This window comes from Scyliorhinus torazame, chromosome 15 (genome assembly GCF_047496885.1).
Source record: "Scyliorhinus torazame isolate Kashiwa2021f chromosome 15, sScyTor2.1, whole genome shotgun sequence".
Classification (NCBI taxonomy): Eukaryota; Metazoa; Chordata; class Chondrichthyes; order Carcharhiniformes; family Scyliorhinidae; genus Scyliorhinus; species Scyliorhinus torazame.
This window is the reverse complement of record NC_092721.1, coordinates 146,824,743-146,849,572: the sequence shown is the minus strand read 5'-3', so window position 1 is coordinate 146,849,572 and position 24,830 is coordinate 146,824,743. Positions and strand designations below refer to the sequence as shown.

At 47.1% G+C, this 24,830-nt stretch overlaps 1 protein-coding gene, 1 long non-coding RNA gene and 1 other non-coding gene across 10 annotated transcripts in view; 2 read left to right on the top strand and 1 right to left on the bottom strand.

Moving 5' to 3' along the window:
• LOC140391883 (uncharacterized) overlaps positions 1 to 11,752 on the bottom strand; it is a 265,622-nt gene extending 253,870 nt beyond the window's left edge. The window contains exon 1 of the long non-coding RNA XR_011935202.1: positions 11,284 to 11,752. This is a non-coding gene — a long non-coding RNA (uncharacterized lncRNA). The remainder of the gene's footprint in view (positions 1 to 11,283) is intronic.
• Positions 1 to 24,830, top strand: part of LOC140391880 (spermatogenesis-associated protein 13-like) — a 524,178-nt gene that overhangs the window by 750 nt on the left and 498,598 nt on the right. The window lies entirely within an intron of this gene.
• On the top strand, positions 22,014 to 22,172 carry LOC140392187 (U1 spliceosomal RNA). Its single transcript, XR_011935259.1, has one exon. It is a non-coding gene; the product is annotated as a U1 spliceosomal RNA (small nuclear RNA).

The window sequence follows — 24,830 nt, the reverse complement described above, 5'->3', positions numbered from 1 at the left end:
CGATGGTGCAGTTTTTATCTGTTTAAAAATACTTCAGTATTGTAGATTGTATAAATAAGGACATTGCAAACTTGGGGCATGCCTACGTGAGTACAAACAATAAATCACAGCACAACACTTGGGATGCAGATGTAGAGTGCCTTTTTAATGTAGAAAAACGGGGTGCTTCAGAGGTGCAAAAAGTGTTGGCAAGTCGAAGAGGGAGAGCTTGGGAGTATTGACTAAAAGGTGGAAGAGGAAGTGGTTTTAAGGAGGGAATTCCAGTGAGTGGGTGAATGTCCATTACTGTATTGGTTGTGGTGCCATCATTGAAGGCTGTAATTAGAAAAAAAATGAGGTGTAGTTAGCCGGCAAGCTTGTTGGGCTGGAGGGAAGGGTGAAATAATGGAGGGATTTAAACACTAGGTTTAAGTGCTTTATTTTGAAGCGTGTGGACAACTGCGCCGTTGTAGGTCAGTGAACACACAATAGACAGCAGTTCGACTGCATTTGTTGCATACAACAAAGTGAAACTGGCTTACAATCAATTCCTGGCATCCTATTTCGAACAAATGCGTGCTTATTAAGGCTCTGTTCTATGTTTTGTGTTTGCTGTTTTTAGAATCAGCGTCTTGTGGAGTGAAACCAAAAGAGAAAATGCTGGATTTATGCTCACACTGCTATTGACACATTGATGTTCATAATGTGGGTTGAGGAAGCTTCCCTTTTATAACTAAGCTTCAAAATAAGTGATGCAACATCAACATTTTGTTTTGACACTAAAAATATTAAATTTAAATGTGGTTTTCATGTTTATAAATAATGGACTTCTGCTTGTGACCATGGAGTGATTGGTCACATAAAGGCTGTTCCTGTTCAGTCACAGAAAAGGGCTCTTTTTACCCAGATCCGGGTGGAATTTTGATGAAAAGGCGTAGGTGAATGTTAGAGGAGTAGTTTACCCCTGGAATGGTGTATCTTCTGATCACCAGAGCCAGCAGAAAATTGAGAGGTTTGGCTGGAAAGTTGAAACAGTCTTGTGCTTCACAGACAGTCTCTTCCAGCATGCAGGTGGGGGAGGAGCAAGCTGTAAGGCCCCAGATACTGGAACTGATGACTTTTATCAAGGAGGAATTCCATAAACAGAGGAAAGAATTGCATGAGGATCATGCAAAGGTCATTGCAGAAGCCGTGGCACCCCTGAAGAGTACTTTGGAGCGGATGGAGAGATGTTTGGAGGTGCAGGGGTCACAGATTTGGGAGATTGAAGGAGTGATTTCGGGCCACAGCGATCGTGTGGTGGCTCTGGAGGCGGAGGTGGGGCTCGTAGGCGACCTTTGTAAAGTGCTGAGGGCAAAGATGGAGGAGCAGGAGAATACCCCGAGAAGACAGAACCTGCGAATAGTGGGCCTGCCTGAAGGAGTGGAAGGTGTGAGTGCCACGAGGTACGACTCGAGGATGCTGGCGGGACTGGTGGCAGAAGGGGTGCTAGATAAGGCACATTAAGTGGACCGAGCGCATAGGTCTCTTGAGGCAAAAGCCTAGAGCTGGGGAGCCGCCGCGGGTGGTGATCGTGAGACTCCATAAATTTGTGGAGAAAGAGAAAATTCAACGTGGGCCAGGGAGAAGCGTAGCTGCGACTGGGAGGGAAATAACGTCCGGATTTATCAGGATATCGGAGCCGAGTTGGCAAAACGGCGGGCAGGTTTCAACAAGGCCAAGGCGGTGCTCTACCGGCGGCAAATCAGGTTTGGGGTGCTCTACCCGGCGAAATTATGGGTGACATTCGGAGGCCGGGAGTATTATTTCGAGGCCCCAGAAGTGGCCGAAGACTTCATTAAGGAGCATAAACTGGGGGAGAACTAAATGGACAATGCTTGGGAACCAGGATGCTGGCACTATGTAATGGTCGGGAGCATGTTTGAAGTGGGTGTAGGGATTGGGGGCTTTTTGCCTTTTTTTGTGGGGGAGGGGGGGTTCTGTTCAATGTAAGGAGTTGTAGGGGTGAAAGGGTTATGTGGGGATGGATGTTCCCATCCCCCTCCTCCTGTTTTATGGGACTGTTTGTGTTTAACATCTGTTTGTTTGCTTTTGGAGAAGGCTACCTGGAGTTCAGGAGACGTCCTTGTTTGGGTGGGGGAGGTTAAGGCCAGCAGGAGGCCTTCTTCTTTGAGCTGAGGCGTGGGAGGAGGTCATTAGGATGTGCCTTTGGGCAGGGGCAGCCATGCCAGCAGATTATGCTGGTGAACGGAAGTGAGGTGGTGGGGGAGAAGGCCAAGAGGGTTGGCTGGGGGGTGGGAGGGGGGGGGGAAGAAGGGGAAAAGCGGGGGGGGGGGAGGGGTTCTGCGATGCGGCAGGGGGTGAGAGATGACAAGGGCGAAGAAAGGGGCCATCTGGGATGGGCTAGGTACAGAGTGGAATTAAAGGGGCAGGAGTTAAGTGGGGAAGATGACGGACGGTAGAGGGGATCGGAGGCACAAGCCTCTGGTAAGGTTGGTAACGTGGAACGTCCGGGGACTGAATGGGCCGGTTAAAAGGTCACGGGTGTTGAAAGCGGGGGTTGTCTTTTTGCAGGAGACACATCTCCGTGTGAAGGACCAGGTTAGGTTAAGGAAGGGGTGGGTCGGGCAGGTTTTTCACTCTGGGTTTGATTTGAAATCGAGGGGTGTGGCAATTTGAATGAGCAAAGAAATGGGATTTGTGAGTGCGAAGGAGGTGAGGGATCCAGGTGGGAGATTTGTGAGTGGGGTATTGGAAGGGGCACCGGTAGTGTTGGTAAATGTGCATGCCCCAAATTGGGATGATGTGGGTTTTATGAGGGGGTTGCTAGCAGAAATCCCGGATTTGGCCATGTACCAGTTGATCATGGGAGGAGATTTTAACTGTGCCCTGGAGCCGAGGGTGGATAGATCGAGCCCCAGGTCGATGGGTAGGGTACAAATGGCAAGGGAGCTGGGGGGTTTATGGAGAGGATGGGTATGGTGGATCCATGGCGCTTTCAGAACCCAGGGGAAGGGAGTATTCCTTCTTTTCACAGGCCTATACGGTGTATTCGAGGATTGATTACTTTGTAGTGAGTCGGGAGATTTTGGATGGGGTGGAGGGGGCAGAGTATGCGGGGATCGTTATCTCGGACCATGCACCCCACTGGCTGGATATTCTGTTCAGTACGGGATGAGAGCAGAGGCCGGGGGTGAAGGTCTGACTTGGGGGTTGTTGGCGGAACGAGGTTTTTGTGATAAGGTGTGGTTGGCGATTCGGGTTTATGTGGAGTTCAATCAGAATGGGGAGGTGTCGGCGGGCATTTTTTGGGAAGCACTGAAGGCAGTGGTCCGGGGAGAAATTATCTCATCTACGGTTCGTGCGAATAAGGAAAGGAGGGTGGAACATGACCGTCTAGTGAGCGAGATAGTGGAGGTGGACAGGGAATATTCGTGGGTGCCCACTGTGGAGGGATTGGCGAGGAGGAACAAGTTGCAGGGGCAATTTGGCTGACAATAGGGAGGGCGGTAGGGCAAGAGGGGTGCAATATGAGTATGGGGAGAAGGCGAGCCGCATGCTGGCGCACCAGCTGCGGAGGCAGTCTGCGTCCAGGGAAATATTGAAGATCCGGGCTGGGGATGTAGTGTCAGAGCCAGGGAAGATAAATGATGCATTTAGAGAGTATTACCAGGGATTTTATGAGGCAGACCCAGGAGGGGGACATGGGGTGGTTCCTGGACGAGCTGGAATTTCCCCAGGTGGAGGAAGCAAAGAGGCAGGTGTTGGAGGAGCCCCTGGGGCTGAGGGAGGTGCTGGATAGTATTAGGGGTAAGAAGTCAGGGAAGGCGCCTGGGCCAGATGGGTACCCGGCAGAATTTTATAAGGAATTTGCGCCGGCCCTGGCACCACATCTGTTGGGGGCGTTTAATGATGCACTGGAGAAGGGGGAGTTGCCGGAGATGATGAAGCAGGCAGTAATCACACTAAGCTTTAAATTGAGGGGAGATAGATATAGGACAGATGTCAGAGGTAGGTTCTTTACTCTGAGAGTAGTAAGGGTGTGGAATGCCCTGCCTGCAACAGTAGTGGACTCACCAACACTAAGAGCATTCAAATGGTCATTGGATAGACATATGGACGATAAGGGAATAGTGTAGATGGGCTTTAGAGTGGTTTCACAGGTCGGCGCAACATTGAGAGCCGAAGGGCCTGTACTGCGCTGTTATGTTCTAATCCCCAAAAAAGGGAATGATCTGGTGCAATGTGGGTCGTATAGACCCATATCACTATTGAACACGGATGTGAAAGTATTGGCTAAGTTGTTGGCGGGGAGGATGGAGGTTTGTGTCCCGGGGCTGGTTGCAGAAGATCAAAGAGGCTTCGTGAAGGGCAGGCAGCTCGCGAGTAATATAAGACGGCTGTTGAATGTGGTGATGAATCCGTCGAGAGCTCTGGAGCTGGAGGTGGTGGTGTCCATGGACGCGGAGAAAGCATTTGATCGGGTGGAGTGGTGATACTTGTTCGAAGTTTTGGAAAGGTTTGGGCTGAGATTTGTGGCGGGTGCTGTATGTGGCGCCAAGAGCGAGCGTGAGAACAAATTATTTGAGCTCACTAAGCTTTGACTTACACAGGGGTACGGGCTGTGGTGCCCGCTGTCACCACTGCTGTTTACGCTGCCCATAGAGCCATTGGCGATGGCTCTCAGGGGGTTGGCAGGGGATAATGAGGGGACAGAGGGAGCATTGGGTGTTGTTCTATACCGACGAACTCTTGCCGTATGTTTCGGATCCGTTGGAGAGTATGGGAAGGATTATGGGCCTGTTGGGGAGGTTTGGAGGGTTCTCGGGATACAAGCTGAATGTAGAGAAAAGCGAGGTATTCCCGGTGAATGAGCTGGCACAGCAGGCTAATTTAGGGGGGATGCCATTTACGGTAGCGAGGGATAGGTTTAGATACTTGGGGATTCAGGTAGCGAGGGAATGGACGGGGCTCCATAAGTGGAACTTAATGAAGCTGGTGGAGGAGGCCAGGGAGGATCTTAAGAGGTGGGATACACTGCACTTAACGTTGGCGGGGAGGGTCCAAGTGGTGAAAATGAATATGCTGCCGAGGTTCTTGTTTATTTTTCAGGCTCTCTCGATCTTCAGACCAAAGGCCTTTTTTCGGAAAGTGGACACAATCATCTCTGACTTTGTATGGGCGGGGAAGGTGCCGAGGGTGGGGAGGACCCTGCTACAGAGGCAGAGGCAGCAGCGGGGGCTGGCGTTGCCAAATTTGCTTCATTATTATTGGGCGACGAATGTGGACAAGGTGCGGCGGTGGTGGGAAGGAGAAGAGTAGAGTGGGTTAGGATGGAGGAGGAATCTTGTAAGGGGTTTGAGGGTTATGGTGACTGCAGCATTATAATGCAGTCCACGGTGAAGATATGGAATCAGCTTAGGAGGCATTTTAGGGTGGAAGGGATGTCGGTGCTGACGCCGCTGTGCGAGAATCATGGGTTTGAGCCGGGATGGATGGTTAGTGTATACAGGAGGTGGAGGGAAGTGGGGCTGGTCAAGGTGAGGGATTTGTATTTGGAGAAAGGGTTCGCCAGTTTGGAGGAGCTAAGGGAGAGGGTAGAGCTGCCGAGGGGTAGTGAGTTCAGGTATCTACAGGTTAGGGACTTTGCTCGAAAGGTCTGGAAGGGGTTCCCTAGATTGCCGGGATACACCCTGCTGGAACGACTGCTGCTTCCGAATGTGGAAGGGGAGGGAAGAATTGGAGATATTTACAAGTGGCTGGGGGAGCAGGGAGGTGAACGGGTGGCGAAGATGAAGGAGAAATGGGAAGTGGAGTTGGGAATGGAGATCAATTGGGGAGTATGGAGTGAGGCACTGAGAAGAGTAAACGGGACCTCCTCTTGTGCAAGGATGAGCCTGATACAGTTTAAGGTGGTGCACAGGGTGCATATGACTCGGGTGAGAATGAGTGGGTTCTTTCAGGGGGTAGCAGATGAGTGTGAGAGGTGTGGGTGGGGCCAGCGAATCATGCGCACATGTTTTGGGGTTGTGAAAAATTGGGGAGATTCTGGGCAGGAGTGTTCGCGGTCTTAGCCAGGATAGTGGAGGAGAGGGCAGCACGGTGAGTAGCACTGCTGCCTCACGGCGCCGAGGTCCCAGGTTCGATCCCGGCTCTGGGTCACTCTGTGTGGAGTTTGCCCATTCTCCCCGTGTTTGCGTGCGTTTCGCCCCCACAACCCAAAGATGTGCAGGCTAGGTCGATTGGACACGCTAAATAGCCCCTTAATTGGAAAAATGAATTGGGTACTCTAAATTTATTTTAAAAATGTATAGTGGAGGAGGGAGTGGACCTTTGGTGACGATATTTGGGGTTTCAGAGAAGCCGGAGCTCATGGAGAGGAGGAAGGCCGATGTCATGGCCTTCACCTCTCTGATTGCACGGCGACAAATTTTGCTGGAGTGGCGGTCAGCATCGTCACTGGGGGTAGCAGCATGGTTGGGTGACCTGCACGACTTCCTGCGGTTAGAGAAGATAAAGTATGAGTGAAGGGGCTCAGCAGGGGAGTTTGAGAAAAGGGGGGGGATGTTTGTGACCGTGTTTGAGGAGCTGTTCGTCGCAGGGGGTTGGAAATGTTTCCCGGGGTGTTTATTTGCTGTAACCTACTTTGATACAAGTTTGAATAAAATGCGTTTTTAAAACATTTCTAAAAAAAATAATGCAATTTGCATCAAAAATACACACTACGTGGCAAACTTTCTCGAGTGGCAATCATCAAGCATGGCCTTCCTAAAAATCTATTTTTTTTGTGATATCCTTTTGTACTGTCATTATGGCAAGTTGAATCATTTGCTGTTAATTATTGTGGAAATTCTGTTGCCTGTATAAATATATATTAATGCTTCGTATTGAGTTACAAGTGAGTGTAATCAAGTTGCAGATTCTGAAGCTTCATAATCTGCAAGAATGAAACTCAAGTGGATTGTGACACGTCATAAACCATTGGGGATTAAGTTACTTGTCTTCAATAAATTCATTGAGTATCTGTGAAATTATATAAAATATGAAACACAATCCCTATTAAAACGCTTATAGAAGCTAAAGTAAATAATTGGATGAAAGCATAATATTCAGGATTATGCAGCTGAAGGAAATTAAATCATTTGACAATTTTATTAAATTATGTTGAGAACAGCTTACTGAAATTATACCTATTCACTACTGAGTTCCTGAACCAAGTCACTTGACATTCACTGTCAGTGAATATAAGTACCCTTCTGCAACCTTTGACCTTATTGACAATACCATCGTCCTCCAAAGTCATTATCCAGATCAGTGAGCCATAGCTAGTTCCAAACGTATTTATCTGATCATAAGTTATTGCACCCCAGAAATTGCTTCTCTTCTCTTCCTGTTGCGCAGTTACTTATGGAATCTATAAAACATACTCCGGATCTATCCTCGGCTCTCATCTCTAGTACAGCTGCCTTTAGGTGAAAGCATCCATAAACACGGGATCAACTTCCACATACAGGCAGATGACACTCACCACTATCTCTTTCTCCATTTTTCATTGATCCTTCCATTGCCGATGCATTGTGAGACTACTTATCCAGCATTCCAATTTGGATGAGCCACAATTTCCCTCGGTTAAGCATTAGGAAGCTCAAAAGCATTTTCAATGGCCTGCCAGCAATTCCATCCATCTCGCCAAATGTTCTTGGCTGATTGAGACTGTTCACAACATTGATTCAGCAAAAATGACTTGGATTTTTTTTTATAAAATATTTTTATTCTCCTATTTCACATTTTTGTCAAAATTTACACCCACCAACAAACAATAAGCAGTAATGAATACAATGTCTTTTTAAAAAATCCTCTTATCCTCATTTTCAACATTTTTCATCGATAAACAACCGAAGAAAAAAAACAAACCATACCAAATACAGTAACAATCCTCCACACACAAACCGCCTGCCGCTCAACATACAGACCAAAACATGCACCCGTACACCCCCCCCCCCCCCCCCCCCCCCCGCAGTGTTCAATGGCAACCAATTCCCGGTTAACCTCCACCCCACAGGACCCAGAACCCGCCTCCGGGCAATCAATACCTGCCGCCTGAGCTAGTCCGACCCCCCCCCCCCCCCAAAAAAGGCTTCTAGGGGCCCTGGTTCCAAGTACATGAACACTACCATCAAGATGAGCCTGGAAAAACATCGCTCCAACAAACCCCTCACATTCCCTTAACTATCCTACCTGGGCGTCTTTCTCCCCCCCCCCCCCCCCCCCCCCCCATCATCCTAACTCCTGGCCCGCCCCGTCCCATTGTTACCATCGAGCTCCTCCACCCCCTCCCAGAATCCTCCCATTCACTTCCTCTCGAAAACACCTCACCCAGTATCGGTCCCCTCCCCCAACTTTTCACCCCTCCTATGCCCATCGAAACCTGTTCTACCAGGCTCTGATGGCTGCAGCCCCCCCCCCCCCCCCCCTCCCCTCCCCCCCCCACCACACTCCCGTTCACTGACCAGCTTGAGCTAGCCAGTGTGGAGGCCCCTGACCAGGCCTCACTCCCCTCCCCCCTGCCCGGTCCCAGGAAAACAAAGAAATCCCCTTCAACACACAACCCCAGTGTAAACACACAGCCAATGCCTTTGCCCTCCCGACGGGACCAGCGAACGCAGCCATGACCTGTCCAACCATGGTTCCTGCACCGAGTTCTAGGCCCCCCCCCCCCCCCCCTCGTACACACGCTATCAGTTTGTGTGAGTCCAAGTCGGGGATGGCCCCACACACCTTCACGAATCCTACATCATCCCAGTTGGGACTATACACACTTACCAGCCCCTTACCTCCCCTCCAATGCCCCTGTCACAATCACATATCTACCCCCCCTGATCTGCAACCACATTCTCCATCTGGAACCGTACCTTTTTGCTGACCATTACTGCGACCCCTCGAGCACTTCTGTCAAATCCAGAATGAAACACCTGGCTAACCCAGCCCTTTTTATGTCTCACCTGGTCCTTCACCCTCAAGTGAGTCTCCTGCAGCATTGCTACATCGGCCTTCAAGCTTTTAAGCTGCGCAAGCATCCTTGACCTCTTTACTGGACTTCCCAACCCTCTCACGTTCCACATGACTATCCTAACTGGAGGTCTCTCACCCCACCCCTTCTTATCCACCATCATCACACCACCGGGCCGTGCCCCAAGAGCCTGACCCGCCCCTATCCATTGTTAACAGTGAATGCCCTCCCCCCAAACCTCGTTGGCCCATCGAAACCTGCTAACCAGGCTCCAATGTCTGCAGCCCTCCTCCCACCTCGCCTCCGTTCATAACCAACTTTAGTTAGCTAGTGCAGGGCCCCCTTGCAAGTAAGTTACAATACAGGTCAATGAGCAGAAAGTTATAACATTTATATATTTTCCAGCTCCCCAAACACAGCCCATGACCTCTCTCCAGTTCCACTCCTCACTTCTGTCCCAAGCCTTCTGCCTTCACGAACGCCTCAGCCGCCTCCACCGCCTCAAAATAAAAATCTTTGGTGTTGTACATCACCCTCAGCGTTGCCGAATACACCATACCAAATCACACCCCAGTATTGTATAGTGTCGGCTTTACTCGGCCGAAAGTCACTCGTCTCTTCGCCAACTCCACTGTCAAGTCCTGGTATATCTGAACTCCAGCACCAGCCCACTGAACCTCCCGGTTCTGCTTCGCCCAGTTTAACACCCTCTCCTTCATGTGGTATTTATGGAAGTAGATCATTACTGCTCTTGGTGGCTGATTTACTTTTGGCTTTGGCCTTAACGACTGATGCGCTCGGTCCAGTTCATACCGGGAGGGCTCCTCACACTCCACCATCAACTCTGCCACCATCTTAGCGAAGTACTTTGTTGACCTCCAGCAATCCCACAATCTTCAAATTGTGCCGCCTCGAGTGGTACTCCAAATCTTCGGGCTTTGCTCGAAGCCCCCTGGCCTCCATCACCCTCCGTAGCTCGTTCCCCATCGAGGAGAGCTGGTCGCTGTGCTGTGACACGGCCTCCTCCACTTCCTTCATCTTCTCGCCCTGCTCTCTCACCTCGGCTGATGTCTTTGCCGCAGCTACCCTCACCGGGGCAATTGTCTCCTCCACCAACGATTTCAGTGCGACCGCCATCTCCTTCCTCAACGCCTGCATGTGCCTCGCAAACTGCTACTTCGGCTCCACAGCCATCACCTCTGTTATCTTTTCCACCATAAGCAATGCAATCCCACTATGCGGTCCAGCTTCCGCCATCTTGCCAGCCTTTTTGCTAGCCCTCTCACTCGATGGCGAACCCTCGTTTCCTCCCCTCTTCTCAACTGTTCCTTGCAGTCCTTTTTGCATCCTTTAGCGACTTATTATCTCTCTTTCTTCAATCCTCCAAAAATTACCCCCGGGACAGGACTTCAAACCTCCTAAAAATAGATCTCAAGCGGGAGCCACCCAACATACGACTTCCCCTCTACATGCCGCCACCGGAAGCTCAACAACTTGGTATCTTTCACGTAATAAAATATCACCAGGCAGTTCACTGGATCATAACCAGACAAAGTTGACACAGAACTGGGGCAGCGCAGTAGCATAGTGGTTAGCACAGTTGCTTCACAGCTCCAGGGTCCCAGGTTCGATTCCCGGCTGGGTCACTGTCTGTGCGGAGTCTGCACGTTCTCCCCGTGTCTGCGTGGGTTTCCTCCGGGTGCTCCCGTTTCCTCCTATGGTCCAAAGATGTACGGGTTAGGTGGGTTGGCCATGCTAAATTGCCCTTCGTGTCCAAAAAGGTTAAGTGGGGGTTACTGTGTTACAGGGGTAGGGTAGATACGTGGGCTTGAGTAGGGTGCTCTTTATAAGGGCCAATGCAGACTCGATGGGCTGAATGGCCTCCTTCTGCACTGTAAATTCTATGATATTTGATCAATCCATTTTAACCATATATAATGTAATTTTAGGTTGACTTTTGGAAGTTTAGCTAAATATGACTTGTATCCATATAAGGGATTCAGTTTTCACTTTGGGCACGCTCGGCCAACAGTTGCAGAAGTGATTCTGCTGTTTTGCCAAGTAAAGTTACGGTTCAAATTTCTAAATAAACCTAATGTATTCCATTAACTGTTCAATTTGTCATCATAAAATATTTGTAAGGTCCCCTTAGCATAACTGAGACAAGACAAAACGTGAGGGCTTAAGTGGGTTGGGGCAGACTCAATGGGCCGAACGGCCTCCTTCTGCACTGTATGTCCTATTAACAAGTTATCAGAATTTCTTAAGTAAATGATTGAACAGAAATACTCAACCCTTGTTCCTTGAAGCTGTCTTTACGCAGGTGATGTTGTCTTTGTTTCTCTTTTGATGCCTTCTATTCTCTTGCTCATCCTCCTTTGCTGCTGTGTGCATCGCGGTTTCTATTATCGTATCCTCCAAGGTGGCATGGTGGTGCAGTGGTTCGCACTGCTGCCTCACGGCGCTGAGGACCTGGGTCACTGTCCGCGTGGAGTTCGCACACTCCCCATGTCTGCGTGCGTCTCACCCCCACAACCTGGATGTGCAGGGTAGGTGGATTGACCACGCTAAATTGCCCCTTAATTGATGTGCAGTTCTGCTTCCACACTGCTTCAGAAATTATAGATCTTGGCCAATTACCCTTGGTCTTTTTAGATCAGCATGTGAAGGCCATTGACTTCATAGACTTTCAAAACTTATTTGAAGAACCTCATGATCCCTCCAAATAGTGTTTGGCAGGGGTATGACATGGATGTGGATAAACTATGTAGAATGACTTGGTGAGCTAGGAACGTTTGTGGATGTTTTGAAACATTAAGCTGAATAAAAATGTAACTATGAAACAGTCCTTTGAAATATGCTTAGGTAGCAGGTCAGGGAAGTAATTGTTCAAGGCCGTGAAGGGCATGTTAATATAAATGGGAGTAATTATTTATTTACAGAGTTGTCAGCTGGAATGGGTTGCCAGGAAAAGTGATCAAGGGCATGACACTGAATTCATTTACAACTACATAACCGGATTGGTATTCTGGAAAGATGAGTTCAAATAGGATGAATGGCTTTCTTTATTCAAACTTATTTTGCACAGTTTAAATTTTTATTTTAATATATTTTTTATTATAAGTGCAACAAAGTAACAAAAGAAATCGGTGCAAAACAGGAACAGGACAGAAAACTAGCAATTGCAAGCATAGGAACACAAGCAAGACACAATAAATTCAGGACCTCGGCGCCATGAGGCAACTATGCTAACCACTTGCGCCACCGTGCTGCCCAACACAATCCCTTATTAACCTTAAATGAGAGATCCAGCTGATTTAGTCTAATATCCGGGACACCCAAACCTCCCTTAGTCCCTAGGAGCTGGATGGAGCTAAACAAACTTAACGTGAGACTTCTTGTTCCAAACAAATGAACTAATCATTCCGTTGAATTCCTTAACAAATCTAGCAGACAGTAATATAGGCAGCATCTGCAGGGGATACAACAATCTAGGAAACATGTTCATTTTTATTAGGGCAGTTCTTTCCAGCCAAAGAAACAGGCAGGGCTGGCCAATGCGCAAAAGTCCCTCTCTGCATCAGTGGTGCCATGGTACTGAGAGATTGAACAGTTTAGGTTTATACTCTCTATAGAGTTTAGAAGAATGAAAGGAAGTCAAATTGAGGTATACAAGGTGATAATAGGTTTGGATAAAATAGACGTGGAGTGGTTGCTTCCTCTTGTGGGGCATTCTAGAATGAGAGATTATAGACTTAGGTTAAGAAGTAGCACATTTAAAATGGAGTTGAGGAGAAACTACATCTCCCAAAGGGTTGTGAATCTGTGGAATTCACTATACCAGAGTGCAGTGGATGCCGGGACAGTGAGTACATTTTAAGGAGTTCGACAGATTTTTAATTGGCAATAAATTGAAGAGTTATGGAGAACAGGCAGGATGGTGAAGTTGAGGCTAGGATGAGATTAGCCATGATCGAATGGCAGAGCAGACTCAATGGGCCAAATGGCCTAATTCTGCTCCTATATCTTTTGAACTTGTGGCGGAGTGGGTTGACAAATTTCAGACCAATAGGATCACAAGTCCCTTAAGCAATGTATGTAATCACCCTTGACTACCTGGCACATAAGGGATATAGCTGGATCAAGCCTGTGTTTAAGACTAGGTGTAAACATCACCAACAATCTGTCGTGGTTCACCCATATTGATGCACATCAGAGTCTATACTTCCGCAGGAAATTAAGGAAATTCCGCATGTCCACATTGACTCTAGCCAATTTTTATAGATGCAGCACAAAAAGTGTCCTATCTGGCTGCATCACAACTTGGTATGGCAACTGCTTGGTCCAAAACTAAGCAATTACAGAGTCGTGAACACAGCCTGGCCCATCACGCCAACCCACCTCCCATCCGTTGACTCTGTGTACACCTCCCGCTGCCTTGGGCAAGTGGGCTGCATAATCAAAGACTCCCTTCCGGGCTATTGTCTCTTCCAACCTCTTCCATCGGGCAGAAGATACAGAAGTCTGAGAACGCGCTCCAACAGATTCAAAAACAGCTTCTTCCCTGCTGTTACCAGACTCCTGAAAGGCCCTCTAATAGACTGAACTGATCTCTAAACGCATCATCTCTACAGTTGGAGCACTTTATTCCGTATGCTTCACCCGATGTTTATGTCTATATATTTACATTGTGTATTTGTCATATGTGCTATGTTTTTCATGTATGGAGCGATCTGCCTGGACTGCATGCACAACAATACTTTTCACTGTTCCTCAGTACACGTGACAAATCGAAATCAAATCGAAAGTCCCACCTAATAGATGCAAACAGGAGCAGCACGGTGGCACATTGGTTAGCACTGCTGCCTCACAGCTCCAGGGACTCGGGTTCAATTCCGGTTTCGGGTGCCTGTCTGCGTGGCGTTTGCACTTTCTCCCTGTGTCTGCGTGGGCTTAAGTAGGGTGCTCTTTCCAAGGGCCGGTGCAGATCTGATGGGCCGAATAACCCTCTTCTGCACTGTACATTCTATGATTCTATGAATTGCCTCATAATTGGAAAACAAAAGTATTTAAGTTTTTTAAATACTTAAAAAAGTATTTTAAAATATATCTTAAAAAATATATTTTTTTTAAAGTGTGTTTAAAATTTTTTTTAAAAAAATAGACACAAGCAACCGAGTTGGCCCCATATAGCTGCCTAAAGGAAAGAGTAATTGAAATACCCAGATACTTAAATCCCAAGGGGGGACCATCTGAAAGGGAAATTAGCAAGAGCAGGAGGTTTACCTCTCAACTCACCCACTAGCATGGCCTCAGACTGAGTAAAGTTGATTTTCTAACTAGGCACTATAGAAGGCACTAAATCTATCCACCACATCAATAATGGTGTGAACCAAGACACCCGGGTCCGATACAAACACCAGCATGCCGTCTATATAAAGCATGATCTTGTGCTGCCTTCCCCCACATTCCAATCCTGACACTAGAGGGGCTTTTCTGAAAAACTCCACCAGTGGCTCAATAGCCAACACAAACAACAAGAGGGATAGAGGACACCCCTCTCTGGGACCCAAAGTTCTTTGACTTTAAACCATTTTTGAGCACAACTGCCACAGGTCTATGATCCAACACTTGAATCCACTTCATGTAATCCTCTCCTAACCTGAATCTCTAAAGTATACATTAAATAACTCCGTTCAACCTGGTCAAAAGCCTTTTCTGCATCCAGGAAGATCACCAACCCATCTAGTGCACACTCCTGAAAAGCCTGAATCATGTTCAGCAGTCTTCTAACATTATTACTGGAGAATCTCCCTTTAATTTAAAAAATAAAAATAAATTTAGAGTATCCAATTCTTTTTTTCCAATTAAAGGGCAATTTAATGTGGCCAATCCACCTACCCTGCACATCTTGGGGTTGTGGGGGTGAGACCCACGAATACACGGGGCGAATGTGCAAACTCCACATGGCCAGGATCAAACCGGGTCCTCAGAGCCGTGAGGCAGCAGTGCTCGCCACTGTGCCGCCCGAATCTCCCTTTAATAAACCCAGTCTTCCTGAACAATCGTTGGAAGGACTTCTTCCAACCTTCATGCCAGAACCTTCAAAAACAATTTTCAACATTCAGAAGAGAAATCAGCCTTTACGAGGCACATTCTTCTGGGACTATACCTACTTTCAACATCAAAGAAATATTGCCCTCACAAAATGTCGGCGGCAACAGCCCTTCCTCAAAAGAATGATGATCTATGCCCACCAGTGGTTCCAACAGCAGATGCTTAAACTTCCTCTCGAACTTGCACCCAAAACTATCTGGTCCCTGGTTGAAGTTCCTTTAAGACCACAGCCAACTCATCTCTACTGATAGGAGCATTGAAAATCAGACATTGGCTCTCTGAAGCCTCTGGCAGAGATGAAATGATCCATACCTGCCATTGCATCCCCGGACTGATCTGACTTGCATAATCCGCATAAAAATCCCCATTAGTCCCCTCTCCCTCGTCCCCCAAGACGACACATTGGGGATAGCCCAGTAAGTGTCAGACCTGCTTATTCCCAAACTCCTACAACTTCTGCCATGCAAACGTTAAGCTTCACTCAGCTTTCTGAGTCAATAAAGAACTGAGAGCTACCCTTGCTGCATAAACCTCCTTCAATTATTGCCTGTTAGGAGCCCTCCTTTCTGCTTTTGCCAAACAAGCTTCCAGCCGGCACTGGTTCTCCTGTGTCCTAAATCTTTTCTTGGCCATCTAAAAGATAATCTACCCTCTAGCATAGGCCTTGTACGTCTCCCATTTAAATGGAAAGGGAGACATCAGGAATTGAGTTAACGGAGATAAAAAACTAAAACTCTTTCTTGAAATAAGTAGGAAATGAAATCAAACTGCCATGATCTAGACTGTGGAGGGTTGGGGGGGATGGGGGGGAGAGAGACCCTCCAGCAAGAATTCCAGGAAGACTGGAGCATGGTCCGAGATTAAAATACTACCTATAGAACAGGAACATAGAACATTACAGCGCAGTACAGGCCCTTCGGCCCTCGATGTTGCGCCGACCTGTGAAACCACTCTAAAGCCCATCTACACTATTCCCTTATTGTCCATATGTCTATCCAATGACCATTTGAATGTCCTTAGTGTTGGCGAGCGTAGTATTGCCCTCGGCACAAAAAAGTAATCATTCTGGTGTGACACTGATGAGGGGCTAAGAACATAAAGTCTCAATCCCTAGGGTGTATGGTCCTCCAAATATCCACCTCCTCACACACCGATGCTAATGCCTTCACTTGAAGTGTGGGGGGATTCTTGGTAACCAGAGGTTTATCTACCAAAGGGTTCAGGTGACAGTTAAAGTCACTAGCCATGAAAGAGTTAGCCGAAGCCAACTCTGCAAAGTCCAAAAACACCTCAGCCTCCAGAGAGTAGTTCGGAGGTCTGTAAACATTCATTATCGAGTCAACGTCTCCTTGCACTCCTTGCACCAAAGCTTTCATGATAAATATCTACCACCCTTGACCTTGGCACAAGCCTCGACCTTCAAGCGGATGTTTTTGTTGATCAGGTTTTCCAGACCTCTACTACTTGATAAAAAAGAGGTGAAGAAAACCTGCCGCACCCAATCCCGTTTCAATTTTAAATGCTCCTTTATTGTCCAGATGAGTTTCTTGCAACAAGCCTATATCTACTTTCTTTTTCATTTTGATCGGATGGCGAATACCCGTATATTCCATGAGCAAAATTAACGGCCAACGTTACACAGGCCATAGGAAAGGAATAAGACCTGATTTTCATGCCACAATCGGGCCTGTGCCGTGATATCCCTCCCCCAACTCATTTTACACCAAATAATCCACATGTTTCTTTCATGGATAAAATTCCTGTCTGTACCAATGCAGCATAATGCCAACAACTCACAGACTCCATTGCAATAATAACAATGCAAAAAAACTATAGGATTAACCCCACGGCCATATTGTCATTATAATAATCTAATAATTTTTCTTATTGTCACAAGTAGTCTTACATTAATACTGCAATTAAGTTACTGTGAAAATCCCCATCACCACACTCCGGCGCCTGTTCGGGTACACAGAGGGAGAATTCGGAATGTCCAATTCACCCAACAAGCTAGTCTTTCAGGACTTGTGGGAAGAAACCAGAGCACCCGGAGGAAACCCATGTAGACACGGGAAGAATGTGCAGACTCTGCACAGACAGTGACACAAGCGGGAATCGAACCTGGGACCATGGCGCTGTGAAATAACAGTGCTAACCACTGTGCTACCATGCCGCCCTCACCATTCAGAATGCCTTTCCTTACCACTAGGACACAGTATCCTCAACAAGGAGGGAAGAAAAAAGCCAACAAGTGAATAGAAATCAAATGCCCCTTCGGCAACGGCGCCATTCGTTTCTGCCATGAATCCGATACGGATAAAAAGAGAAAACTACAGATAAGCACGCAGCTGCCATGACTAAGCTAAGAGAGCCCCTGAAACACTCAAGAAGGAGGAGAAGAAGAAGCTAACATTCCATACAGTGCTCAAATATTAGTATCTCCCCATAACCAGGATAAGAGACAACAAATTCAGACAAACAACACCATGAAAGGGAAAGAGTCCGGATGAAAGCTTTGAGTTAGTCTGAATTGCAGAACATCACCCAAAATCCTTGTCCCTCATAGTCTTGACGAAGGCCATGGCAGCAAGCCCTTGCGGAGTCGTTGGATATGACTTTCAGGGTCACTGGATAAACCATAACAATTCACTCCAGCCGCTTTGAGGTGCCTTCAAACTTCATTGGAGCCTCACGCTTTATCTGCGTCGCTGAAGAAAAGTCCTGGAAGTCCTCGATCTTGTGGAGCCAGGTCGCGCCATGTTGCTGTCTACAGAACCTTCTGCCGATCTTTAAAATTGTCGAAGTGAATGATTATAGGCCTGGGCCGAAGATTGTCCATGGGCCAATGATAGTATATGGTGCTCCGCTTCCAATTCAAAACACCCAGCCTTCCCATCCAACTTAAGAAAACGTGATAGCCAGCTCTCAAAGAATTGAATCGGAGCCTTACCCTGCACTCCTTCAGGCAGACCGATGACTCGGATTTTCTTTCTCTGACCTCGGTTCTCCAAATACTCCAGGATTTACAACGCCGCAAAACTGATTTTCCAAGAAGGGCTTCATCAAGCCTTTTAGTATTCTGCCACACGGCCTCATGAGCACATAGGTTTTGAGTCAGCACTCCAAGCCTCTGGTCAATAACACAAATAAAGTTATTTATTTTATAGTGTCTCAGTTGCATAATTTCTTTCATTTGGAAATTGAGTCAACATTCTCATAGAACTGCCTTCAATAATGTCCCAGTGGATTCATGTATATATTACAGTTTTAAAATTTTGAATCACAGTGCCTCATTGGTTTTCCAAATTTAAAAAAATATTTTATATCAGCACTTTGGAAGATGGTTATTGCGCCACCATAATTATAGTTATTAGTAAGGATTCAAGACCTTTTGACCTGTTAAAATATTAAAATTCATACATTCACATCTCTTTATGGCCACACCTCCGTATGTCTGTAAACTCCTCCAGCCCTGCAACTCTCAGATATCTGCGCTCATCTAATTCTGGCTACTTGAGCATGCAGATAGAGCAAACAATTGAGAGAACTTTATTGTAGGAGGACTGAAATACAAGAATGAGAAAGTTTTGCTGCAACTGAAAAGGGCTTTGGTGAGATAGATTGTCTGGAGTAACGTCTACAGTTTTGGCCTTCATTTTTAAGGGAGCTTATGCTTGCAATGGAGGCAAGGTTGCAAACCGTGATTAAATGTATTCCTGGTCTTCCAGTGGTGGTATGTAGGAGAAGGTTGTATACTAGGTAGCTCCCGCCAGTGCATTTTTTTTTGGGTGGGGGGGGGGGGCCTTATTTGCCCAGTTACCGGGAAATTTGGGTGAACTCGGCCTAGCTAAAGGTTTAGTGAACTCTTTGACAAAATAATGTTGAAAATTTGAAAAAGAGCTGGAGGAAAGAAACTTGCTTGGGGGTTGGGGGACCAATGTGGAAAAGGGGTAATGTTAAGGAAATGGCAATGGAAATACATGGCCCCTGGTGGGAATTTGAACATTGTAGGGGTGTTGGATTTTGTTTTTTTATATGTAACAGGATGAGGCTGGGAGCTTTTTTTCCTCTTTGTTCCTTAATATATACCCTGAGCAGGGGCTACTGAGCTAGCAGCAAGATTTTTGGCTAGTCGAATGGGAATGTTGTGGGGGAGGGGCTGGAGCCTGTTGGACCTGTTCAGCTGAGGTTCAGTAAGCCTAGCTCAGTGTTCTTATAACTTTTTTTCCGGGGACCCATTTTTACCAACCGGCCAACCTTCGGGACCCGACCTTCGCGACCCACGCCGGCCAACCTGCGCGACCCACCATTTTCTCTTACCTTCTTTGTTGCTGACAAAAATGGAGGAAATGGTTTTGGGTCTCTTTGGCCCTCGTACACGCTCCTCCAATGGAACCTGTTGGATGAAGGTGAAGCCTTCTGGTGTCGGAAAGTATGGAGTTTCTAGTGTCCAAAGTTCTCAATTTTTTCCTATAAATAAACCCCTCCCCGGACTTGTAAAAAAAAAATAAAATGAGTAAAATAAATGGAAAAAATGGATAACCACCCCCCCCCGAACTTGTAAAAAAAAAAATGAAAAAAATTAAATGAATAAAAACCACTACAGAACTTGTAAAACAAAAAGCTGCAACCGTTTAAAAAAAAAATAGCGGCCGCACTGCGCATGCGTGCCCGATTGTCGTGAATGCATGCGCAATGCGGCCAAATTTTTTTTTTGTTTACATGTTCGAGGCCGCTTGCAGCCGGCGTTATGAAAAGCCAGCTGCTGCGGGGGGATTTGCGCGATCGGGAGCGCCGCGGACAACGGCTCCGCGACCCTCCTGACATCAGCCCGCGACCCAAAGTCACGCCCCTGACTTTGACGAACACATGCCGAGCTTGTTGGTTGGGTGGTGATGGAGGAGGGCGGGGGGAGGAGAATGGGGAAGGTGAGGAGAGAGCATTATTCTCTGTTTAGAGTACCCGATTATTTTTTCCAATTAAGGGGCAATTTAGCATGGCCAATTCGCCTACCCTGCACATCTTTTTGGACCCACGCAGACATTGGGGGGGGGGGGGGGAAATGTGCAAACTCCACACAGACAGTGACCCTGGGCCGGGATTGAATCCGGGATCGAACCGTGGCACCGTGGGCAGTGGAGAGCATTGTTCTCTAGAAGGTGGCCAGCAGATTCCGGGGGGGATATGTATTTATCTGATTGTCACTAGAGGTGTTTCTTTGTCTCAACTTTTGGGTGAGGCTGGTAGCCACCTTGGGTGAGCCTTGGGCTTGGGTATTTGGTGAGCGTGTGGTATGATTCTTTGTGGTATGGCTGGTTGATGGTTTGGGGGGGGGGGGGGAGATCACGATCAGGGTGGTCACATGGAATGTGCGGGGGTTGGGGGTGATCCAGTGAAGAGATGAGTTTTTTTTCTCACCTGAAGCATTTGAAGGCCAACGTGATGCTTTTGCGGGTGAGGGACCAGACCAGACGCCGGAGGGGGTGGGTGAGTCAGGTATTTCACTTGGGCTTCGATAGTCGGGCCTGTGGGGTGGGGGGCATTTTAAATCAACAAGCGGATGTGCTTTTTAAAGGATGAAGTGGTAGTAGACCTGGATGGCAGGTATGTGATTGTTACTGGGGCATTGGTGGGTAGTGTTGGAGAATGTCTATGCCCCAAATTGGGACGATGGGAACATTCCTGCCTGGCGATTGTCGCGCAATGTCCATTCGTCCATTGTCGCAGCGTCTGCGTGACCGTGCCAATGTACCACGCTTCGGGACATCCTTTCCTGCAGCCTTGAGGTAGACAACGTTGGCCGAGTCGCACGAGTATGTACCGTGTACCTGGTGGGTGGTGTTCTCACGTGTAATGGTGGTACCCATGTCGATGATCTGGCTCATCTTGCAGAGATTGCCATGGCAGGGTTGTGTGGTGTTGTGTCGGAGAACACTTCAGCAGTCAAGGAAATTCAACCTCTGATCTCCGAGTAAGCGTTCTCCAAGGCGGCCGAGTAAGCGTTCTCCAAGGCGGCCTTCAGGACAAACACCAACGCAGAATCGCCGAACAGAAACTTATAGCCAAGTTCCGCACACATGAGTACGACCTCAACTGGCACCTTGGATTCATGTCGCATTACATTCACCCCCCCACCATCTGGCCTCGGCTTGCAAAATCCTACCAACTGTCCTGGTTTGAGACAATTCACACCTCTTTAACCTGGGATTACCCGTCTCTCTGGATCTGTAAAGATTTATTACCTGTAAATGCTCGCATTCAAAGCATTGTCTTGCATCGTAATATCTGCTCTTTTTAGGACAAATATTGCATGGTATAACCATAAAATAGGCATTCTCAATATTCGGCATTTTATAGCTTTCCAGACTCGACGTTGAATTAAACAATTTCAGCCTGTAGCGATTGCCCTAATTTTGTTTGTATAACATCCCTTTTGACCTGAAGTAGTATGGTAAGGGAAATTTGTAATTTCTTTAAAATGTCGATGGAATCTCCAATTGATTTTAACAGTATTTGGAAAGGCCTTTCAGGAGTTTGCATCAGTTTGAAAAGAGATCATTTGTAATTTTCTTGGGATAATTTGAAATACTGGTCCATTTGACCTAGAACTGGTGCCGACAGGAAGGTAGTTAAAATACAAAAGCCACAGCAATGAAGAGAAGCTACTGCAGTTAACAAGAGTTGGGGGGAGAAGATGCCGATGCAGAGACAGAAAGCAACAGAGACTGAAAGAGAAATACAGAAATGTTGGGAAGATATCAGTTTTTCTGTTTGGCAGAAAAGGAGGCTAGATAGTCTGAAACCTGGGAAGGTGTGTGAATAGCTTGGCGTTGCTAAAGAACAGGATATTTTACCAGAAATTGGCAGACCGTGAGCTGGGGTGTTGGTTGGTTGAAAATGAAGTTGTATACTTACCTGGCAGGGGTGAAACCATGATCAAAAAGGTGGTTCGCCCAGGACGAGGCTAGCCCATTGCACTTCGGGTGTGCTGACGCCTGCGATATCCCCAAATGCGGGATACTCCACTGCAAAATTTGTGGTAGTGGGGGACTGCGTTCGCGGGAAAAAAAATAATGAAGTTGTACCATCAGGACTCATGACCTGAGGGAGAGAGACAATCATGCCTGTGAAACTCTTAGGGTGGCGCAGTGGTTAGCACAGCTGCCTCACAGCGCCGAGGACCCAGGCCGATCCACTGTCCGTGTGGAGTTTGCACATTCTCCCTGTGTCTGTGTGGGTCTCGCCCCCACAATCCAAAGATGTGCCTGGTAGGTGAATTGGACACACTAAATTGCCCTTTAATTGGGGGGGAAAAAAAGATTTGGTACTCTAAATTTGTTTTTAAAAAAACCTATGAAATTCTTGAGGTGAAAGCTGTATGTTTTGGAACTGTGACAAGGCAGTGTCACATGTCTGCAGAGAGTGAAGCAAATGCTTGTGGTCAAGTAAAAAGTATCTTCAACTTCAAATATAAATATAAATTTCACTTGAAGTCATTTGCCTGTTAATGTAATTTGCACTGGTTCAGCAAGTGTTGAAGTAAAAGCTACAAAAAATGAATCCTGTTGATAAATTTTTAATTTGGTAAATTTGAATTTTTTTGTTTACGATTCCCTCACTGGGATTGTGACAATTGCTTCTTCTCTGCAGGTTTTTGTTTTTACTTTCGGACAGCAGCTGTTCATCATCATTCTACCATATTCACCTCTTCCTCCAGAAGCATCTTTTTGTTACTTATCCTGTTGCCTCTCCTCCTTTTGGCCTTGCAACACTTAACCATTTTTCCATTTAATCCATTTTGCCATCAACCCTGATGCGAATCTTTCCAATTTTTTTGTTTTTCCAATTAACCACTATCTTTCCCCCCACCCCTCTTCACTTAAGACCAGTTCTAACTTTCCAGTTCTGTTATGAAAGGCCATCTTCTTTCTCCTTTGAGACAATGACCATCAGCGGTCTTTAGTAGGGTTCTGACGGGTAATTTATATTCCAGTTTAAGAAGGATAAAGTGGTTTCAGTTTCATTTGGATTGTTTGTTATGCTTAGTGTCTGAGTGTACGGGTAGGCTCCTGGCTAAATGGTCATGTCTTTTGGGATTGTTTGTGTGTATATATACATTTTGACGAAGTTTTACAACCTGGGGTGGGCGGGGGAAGGGGGTGTCAATTGACAGACACCAAGAAAAAGACAACAAAAAAAAGGAAAGAATTCAGTGTGTGTCAGAGAGGGCAGGAATTCTAAGCTCTCTGATAATCAGGACCACAAGACTACTGGGGACAATAGTTGACCGAATAGTCAGTTTCGTGAACTCCGTACAGTGATCAGTTTAGCAGAGGTGCTACTGGAAGATTGAGGGTGGAATTTTCCTGGATATTGACCAAGGTTGATGGGGGCGGGAAAAGCGGCGTTGAGAAAGCTCACAATGATGATGGGATTTTGTGCCATAGTGTACAGCATTTAGACAAAAAAATTTGATTTGCTTTATTGTCACATGTACCGAAGTACAGTGAAAAGTATTTTTCTGCGGCCGAGGAAAGAAAGAGCCTATGGAATTCAGGCTGGATCGCTGGAGGACGACCTCTGCTTTGCCCGTCCCACCATGCGTAAAGGACCACTACATTTAAAGGTTATCCCAGTGCTCACCAGCCACTTCTCCTTGGTCAACGGCAACTGATGGCTGCAAGGAAGGCTGCCCTCAAGTTCTCTGATGCCTCCTTTCAAGACTCTGCTGGATGTTGTGGAGACGCGCCATGATGCCCTGTACCCACGTACAGGGAGGAGACCATTGAGCCAGGACACCAACCCAGCATGGCAGGCAGGTAAGTGCCAACGCACTGCAGAGGAGGACAGGCATCCAATGCCAGAAAAGGATGAATAGCTCCTCCGTTCTGCCAGGGTAAGGCACTCTTCTCATCAATCTCAACTTTCTCATCAATCTCAACTTTCGCACTCGCATACCAAATGCAACTGCATAGGGAATGCACTCACTGCCAGCTCTAGGGGGCCACCACTTGCTTTCCCACACAATCTCTCATCTGGGTCATATCCTCGTCACCTCTGCTCCCACTCACCATCCACATGCTAGGCATCCTTAACTGTCCTGGCATATGTCCTGTTTACACTCGCTACATCTGTTTTCTTGCAGGGCAAGCTGGTATTTAATAAAAGGGAGAGATCCCAGACGGCAGAGGAATGCTTGAGATTAAAGCCCTTGCAGACTTAAAAGAAAGAGCCCTCCAGCTGGCTGGGGAGGCAGTCGACCACCCTGTGCTGACGATGATGTGGGTGGCGATAAACCAAGTGAGGATCCAACACCACATCTTCCATCCCACAACACTGATGTGAGTCATGTGTCTAATTTCTAAAGGCCTCTGTCAAGCACTAATGAAATCTTCTTTCTTTCACAGGCACATCTGGAAAGCAGCCCAGGACATCCTCTAGCCTGCTCCAAGATAGTTCTTGAGACCATAGAATTTACGGTGCAGAAGGAGGCCACGCGGCCCATCGAGTCTGCACCAGTCCTTGGAAAGAGCACCTTACCTAAACCCACACACCTACCCTATCCCTGTAACCCAGTAACCCCACCCAACCTGCTTTTTGGAATTCATCTCACCTGCACATCTTTGGATTGTGGGAGGAAACCGGAGCACCCGGAGGAAACCCACGCAGACACTGGGAGAAAGTGCAAACTCCGCACAGACAGTGATCCAAGCCGGGAATCGAA